The sequence below is a fragment of the Gekko japonicus genome, unplaced genomic scaffold (assembly GCF_001447785.1).
Source record: "Gekko japonicus isolate JY-2015 unplaced genomic scaffold, Gekko_japonicus_V1.1 scaffold3998, whole genome shotgun sequence".
Classification (NCBI taxonomy): domain Eukaryota; kingdom Metazoa; phylum Chordata; class Lepidosauria; order Squamata; family Gekkonidae; genus Gekko; species Gekko japonicus.
The window spans coordinates 16,799-23,962 of record NW_015168783.1 but is presented as its reverse complement, the minus strand read 5'-3'; positions in this window follow the sequence as shown (position 1 = coordinate 23,962).

Below are 7,164 nucleotides of genomic sequence, written 5' to 3'. Positions count from 1 at the left end.
AGACCGCTGCAGCCCCCGCTCCACCGCAGGCTTCCGCACCGGAGGTCGGAACCCAGGCGGCTCCAGCACAGGGCCCCAGACGATCAGCATGGGTGCGACAGCCCCCAGCATACCTGAAAGACTATGTCACCTAAGGGGGGTTCCGGACTATGGGGGGGAGGGGTGTTGTGTCCGCTGACCGCCACCGGAGGTCAGTACACATACCTGAGCTTCAGTCCTGGAAGACAATGGTACAGGGCCCCAGACGATCGGCAAGGGTGCGACAGCCCCCAGCGTACCTGAAAGACTATGCCACCTAGGGGTGGTTCCGGACTATGGGGGGAGGGGTGTTGTGTCCACTGACCGCCACCGGAGGTCAGCGCACATACCCGAGCTTCAGTCTGGGAAGACAATGGGGACTAGGATCCTAGTCCCTCCACCGGGGAACCAATGGGAGCCATGGCGGGAGATTCAAACCCACCAATGGTGACCAGGGGGTGTCCCCTGGGGTGTATATAGTTGGCCTGCCGACCGTTTGTCCGCATGTCTTGTTGTGTGCCTAATAAAGCGTGCTATGCACCACATCGTTGTCTGTCGTCCATCCATGCGGCAACCCACTACATAACACCTCCTTGCTCCGGATTGCTGCGCTGTTGTTTCTCTCTCTCTCTCAGTTTGGGCATGCGCACAGGCAGCCATCTGTGGAACTATAAAAGTTTCACGCATGCGCAGAACAGCAATTTCCACTTCAACCCGACTGCTGTAACGCTTCCCTTTAAACTTTAAAGGAACCCTTCCCTTTAAACGTTTACCGCCAAAAATGGTCTCCGTGAGATCCCGAACTCGTCTAAAGGCTAAAACTAGGCACCATTTAAACACTGTTTTTAATAACCCTGTGGCGGACCTCCACCCATGTGCACACCACCAATGCTTTTTAAAACATGGCGGGCGAAAAGCGGAAGCCTCGGGCAGCTTTCCAGCGGTGAGGGGACTTAAATTGGAAGTGGCTCGACATCAGAGGAGCGATCACAGGGGGGAAATGCAGCTGGAGCCGGAGAATCAGGAAAACACCACTTGGGGACCTGGTATCAAAATACTCTGGGTTAAAGCGGTTTTGAGTCGGAAAGCGACGGCTGGGGACGGGAGGCAGATGTTGACCGTGTGATTGTGCAGATAAAATCCGTTTCTGAGGCGGGCCGAACGCGGACTAAACGGCCCGTCTGAATGCACCCGCAGAGTCCTTTACGACGTCCAGGAACGTCCTTTATACAATATTGGTCTCCAGCACACAAGTGCACCCAGAGTCCGTGCGAGGGTGGCTGAACTCCCCTCCGGCATTCCCTCCTCCACCTCGCAGTCTGCCTCCTTGTGCTGGGGCGGGGAGGAGAGCCCCCCTCCCGCTGTCGAGAACACCTCCGCCCCCCCCTTGTCTCCCTCGGGGGAGGTTCTGCCCTCCACGCTTTGTGGCTTGTGAGAGTCAAGTCCAGGGGCACCTTGGAGACCAGCAAGATTTTGGGGGCACCCCCTTCGGAGGGTCAAGGCTCCCTGGGTCAGGGAATATACCCCCCCACCCTCCAAACTGTGTTGGCCTCCGAGGTGCTCCCGGACTCAAACCCGGTGGCTCTACTGCAGACTGTGGCGGAACAGCCCCGCTCTGACCGGCAGGCCCCGTCCCACCCGGCCCTCCAAGATCTTCCCAACGCCAAGAGAGGGGCTTCTCTCTCTCTGTTCGGCCACCACCACCTGTCCTGACCTCTGTAGGGATCGCCCCCCTGGGAGGGTCAGGAGGACTCCCGGCTCCCCTTCCGCCCTCTGAGGCCTTGCCTCGGTCTTTCCTGCTGCCCAGAGCCTGGTTACCACAGCGACAGCTTGCTGCCTTGTGCCCCACTAGGGGAGTGGCCGCTCTCGCCAACTGCCTGCCCTCCCCTCCCTCCTGGCCCTCTTTTTAAAACGGTGTGTCCAAGACGGTGGAGGTCTATGTAGCACAGAGAGCCACAGCCCAGATCCAAAGTTATAAATCATTTATTAAAAAGAAAATGTTCACAAGCATACTTTCAGCACAGCACCAGATTAAGCAAGGGATTCAAAAGTGAAGGGTAAAACGGAATTCCTCCCTCCCTCCCTCTATCCGTGCCCTATCAGTACCTCCTTCAGGATACTCCCCATCCCAAAGAGCTCCAGTGTCGATTATGTTGGCCTGGTGTGGGACGCTGAGGAGAGTTCGGCTCTCTGGCTGGTATACCGACCGCCTGGTGCACAGGCAGATACCCTACGGAGCCTGATGGAGGCGGTGGCGGGCTGGGCCCTGGAGTTCCCCAGACGGATTGTTCCGGGGGACTTCAGTGTCCATGCAGAGGAGGCTGCCTCTTTGCGGGCCACGGACCTGGTGTCTATCATGGCAGCACCGGGACTCTCCCAGATCGTATCGGGTCCCGTGTGTCAAGCAGGCTGCACACTGGATTTGATCTTTGGGGTGGGGACAGAGGTGGACCTGGTTGCTGTCGGTGCAGTGCCGTGGTCAGACCACTTTGCCCTGAAGGCCCGTCTGGGTGCCCAGCCCCTCCCTGCATAGGCGGCGATCTGATTCATGCTCGCCGGCGGAGACTGATGGACTCAATTTGGTCCCAGAATATGCTCTCCACAATCCAATGCCCCCTGGCGACTCGTTGGAGGTGCTGATAGATGAGTGGCATGGCCACCTTTCTGAAGCCAACGATGAAATCATTCCGTGATACCCTCTTGCCCCCCCCCCGCTCCAAATTAGCCCCTTGGCATATTCCTTGGAGCTTTGGAGGATGAAGTGGGACCTTAGACGGCTAGAGTGAGTCCGGTGAAAGACTCATGATGAAGCTACGAGAACATCTTATAGGACATTTATGAAATCCTATGAGATGGTGGTGAAGGCTGCTGAGAGGAAATCTTATGTGGCCTCTACTGCATCTGCTAACTCTCGCCCAGCACAATGATTTATAGCAGGGGTGTCAAACTCATTTGTTACGAGGGCCGGATCTGACATAAATGAGACCTTGTTGGGCCGGGCCATGTGTGTGTCATAAGATGTAATGCCAGGTAGCGGAGATATAAACTGTATAAAGGACACAAACACAAAGGGTTTTTTTTAACTTAAAAACATGCTTGAAGCATTAGCACTCTTGCAATATTTTGTTTATTTAAGAGTGTCTGATAACTGACACCTCTTGCTCTGAATGATTGCATCAAAATGTCTGTGCCGTTGCAATCCTGTTCAGGTGTGTATCCGTAAACTGCAAACCTATGACACAGCAGCAGCAGAACTGGAAGAAGCAGCAGAAGACAGCCAGTTCCACTGCTGGCCTGATAGAAGCCCTCTGGGGTTTGACACCCCTGATTTAGAGTAATTACATCTTTAACTTCCCTTTCAGAGGGAGCCCAAAAGACTAAAACTTCGGCAATTAGGTAGATCCATGCCAATCTGGCCTCTGCCCTGGCCATGGGAGGGAAACAGCATTGGTCACCCTCACCGACAATCTCCCTGGACACCTGGATCGAGGCAGGTCAGCGCTGCTGGTAGTACTTGATCTGACAGCAGCATTTGACATGGTTGAGTCTAACCTGTTGATCCACCGCCTCACTGCTGTGGGGATTCGAAGGACAGCCTTGGAGGGGTTTGTCTCTCCAAGATCAGGACAGAAGGTGGGGCTAAGGGAACTCACCAGGATACCCTTTGGTGTGTGGTGTTCCCCAGGGAACAATCCTCTCTCCAATGTTATTTAACACCTACATGCGCCCCCTCGCCCCACCCAGCCGTATCTGTTGATGGCTGGCTGGCTGGCTGGCTGAACACTGCCCCAGACACCTTGGCCGAGGGTTTGGAGACTGTGGTTGGTTGGCTGGAACAGAGCCGGCTGAAACTAAATCCATCGAAGATGGAGGTTCTGTGGCTGGGCCGGGGAAATTCCCAGCTTTCCAGCGGTGCACCCTGAACGCCAGTGCCAACTCTCAGAAGTCTGGGTGGAACACTCCGCCCAGTGAGACCTGGACCCTGCAGGATCTGATGCAGTTCCACAGGGCAGGCAAGACAGAGGTGTTCGGCCAGGCTTACGGCTGAGGGCGGCGACACTTTCCATTCAGGACTGGCCTCCCTCTCTCTCCCCCCCCCCCTGCATTCTGTGTCACTTATTTCCTCATCTGATTAATTATAGGGTACTTATTCCCCCCTCCTGGATAAGGGACACTAGAACCCTTTCATGTGGGCTATTAGTAGTATTGTAAGAATTATTTTAATTGTTTAATTTGATAAGAGATTGTTTTATGAATTGCTCTGAGCCCTGCTGTAGAGGGGAGGGCAGGCTATAAATACAATGTATTAAATAAATAAATAAAAATAATAAATATAAAATGGCAGCCGCCTTCGCCTCCTCCAGAGCCCTCCCTCCTGGCTCCCAGGAGTTTTATCATCTCTCTTTTTCGGCCAGGGGTCATTTTGTAGAAAAAGAGGTGCAGGAGCTCATTCACATAACTCATTCGCATGTGCCACGCCCCCCTGACATCACCAGAAGTGTGTCAGAAGGCAACACCCACCGCTCAGGCTCCACTGGACTGTTTTGGATTGCTAGCTATTGGGGGGGTGGGGGGAACGTGCAGATCTGTCCTCACAGAGGAGGGAGAGCTTGTACCTGAATAAAGGTGCCACTGGACTGTTTTGGGCCGGGGAACTGGGGGGGGAGCTCTGCAACTTACCTGGCTGCTTCTTGCTCTGACTGAGGGCTGCTGGGAGCAGGGGGTGGGGCTTGTTGCATGTGCCCGCCCCCTGGGCTCTTTACTGCCGGAGCTCCGCTCCTGTGCGCTCCTGCAGGAAGAGACCCCTGCTTTCCCCCACCCACTAACCAGGTCAGGCAGGGCCAAAGCAGCTTTTCCTGAAGTCTCCAGGAGTTTCTTCCTGAAATCTTTCTAAGTACTTAATATCTCCAGATCTCTGTTCCTGTTGGAGGGGTTGTTTGGTTTTTTTGACCATCCCATTGTCTCTTGCTAGACCTCTTTGTGTTTCTAAAAAGGGTGGCTGAGGCCTGAGGCTGGAAGGTTACTGAAGTGCCTTCCTCCGCTTCCCGCCTGCTTTCTGTCCAACGTCAACTCCCGGTGAAGGTTTTACTCTGTCAGGCCTCCACCCCCAAAATGCATTTCTTCACACAAACCAGCAGGGCTGTCCTCTGAAGCTACCTAGCTGGTCTGACTCTGCCATCTTTCATACACAGAGTGCCACCAATCGACGGGGGGGGGGGGGGGGGGCGGCTTACGCTCCCGGGGGGGGGGGACGACTTCAAAATGCAGTGCAGGTCTTTATTCAAGGCTGCAGGCCTGAGACTCAGAGGCAACCGGCAGAGCACTACTGGGCATGCCCAGGCTTTCAATACCCCTAGCAGACGAGAGAGTCACACTCAGCCAGACTTCCTTCAGCACAGTAAAGGAGCAGCAGGGTCAAGGGGCCGGGAAAGGCAAGAGAGGTGGGGGAAAGGAAAGGTGATGATATCAAACTCCGATCCAAATGAAAGCAGCGCAGCAATCGTTTGCTAGAGGCTGAGCTCACTGAATCCCAATTCAGCCCTTGCAGGCTCCCTCTGAAAGGGTTGGTGGGGTTTTTTTCGTTTACATCCAGTGGTAGAGGATTGCCAGTTTAGAGGCTCAGGTAGCATATCCAAATCTCAAGATGTCATAGTCCTGTTGTACCCTACACTGAGTTTTGTGTGCAGTTCTGGAGGCCTCCTTTCAAAAAGGTTGTGGACAGATGTGGGTGCCGAGGAGAGCGACGAGGATGATGGGGGGGGGGCCTGGAGACCACGAAGCCCTGCGAGGAAAGGCCGAGTGTTAATGAGAGAAAAAAAGTTTTATTCACGGCATAAGCCTTCGTGTGCAAGCCCACTTCCTTCTGAGTCCTCCAGCAACCCTAACAGAATAGTCTCCCCCTGCCCCTTTCCTCCGCCCCAGGCCCAATCTTATAAAGCTTTATCAGGCCCCCCCCCCGTCACGCTATCCTCCTCGGGGTTGCCAACCTCCAGGTGGGGGCGGGAGGCCTCCCGGAATCACAATGACCCTCCCCCACGCTACAGAGACCGGGTCCCGCGCGGAGAAAATGGTCTCTCTGGAGGGCGGCGTTCCATCTCGCCCCAGGCTCCACCCCCAAGTCTCCAGGGATCCCTCCACCTGGAGCTGGCAACCCCAAACCTGTCAGCAAGCTGCCATTCTGTTTTCTGTGACCTCTGTGTACATATCCTTGCCCTGTTGCTCCCGGCTTGTTTCTACTATCCTGCTTCTGTGCTGGAATGCATAAGATAACTACTGGTGGATGTGTGGGGGTGAAGATGCTGTAATGCTTGCCTATTGCTATCTCATGAGAACTGCACCTGTGTTTTGTCTGATGTTCTGCCTGGTTCCCATGGACTGGGCGCGCAACTGTTTCATTAGCCCGCCAGCGGGAATATTATTCATTGGATATGTAACTGTTTGAATTTCCTTTATTATGCTTGACCTAACTGTGTATCCCCAGTTCTAACAAAGAACGTGTTTGAGTATGTCTTCAACGCTTTGAAATAAATTTTGCTTTTCTTGAAAACGTGGATTTATTCTCGATGCTTGGGGAGCCAACAAAACCTCGGCTCGCCGCCCTCCTGGCCAGCTGGGCTCCCCTGAGCCGCGCCTGCCTTTCCCAGCGCCACGGCAGCCTTCCGCCCGCAGGGCCGCCGCCGCCAAAGAGCTCCACCGCTCCTGCTCCCGGCCCCGGCGCCTTCGCTTTCTCCCACCCGCCTTCGCTTGCTCCGACTTCGGGCGGCTGTATTTCTCGCCGCCGGCTGCTGAGCCGAGGAGGAGGCGGCGGCGGCACCGCCGCCGCCGCGAGGAGGAGGAGGAGGAGGAGGGGGGCCTGGGGTCCGTCGGTCCGTGCGAGGAAGGGCTGCTCCGTCGAGTGGAAGCGGCAGCTGCCAGAGGAGGGGGCCGTGGCAGGAAGCCCGAAGTCCGTTCAGCGCCGGCCGCGCCAAAGAGCTGCATTCAGAAGCTCGGCCCGGCCCGGCTCCGCCTCTGGAGCCCGGCGGCTGGGCTGGGCTGGGCAGGGCCGGCCCTTGGCGCGCGGCGTGGGAGGAAGGAGGCGGCAGGGGGCGCTGCCCCCCACCCCTCTCTCTCTCTCTCTCTCCCGCAGCCTCTGGCGAGGCGTCCGGG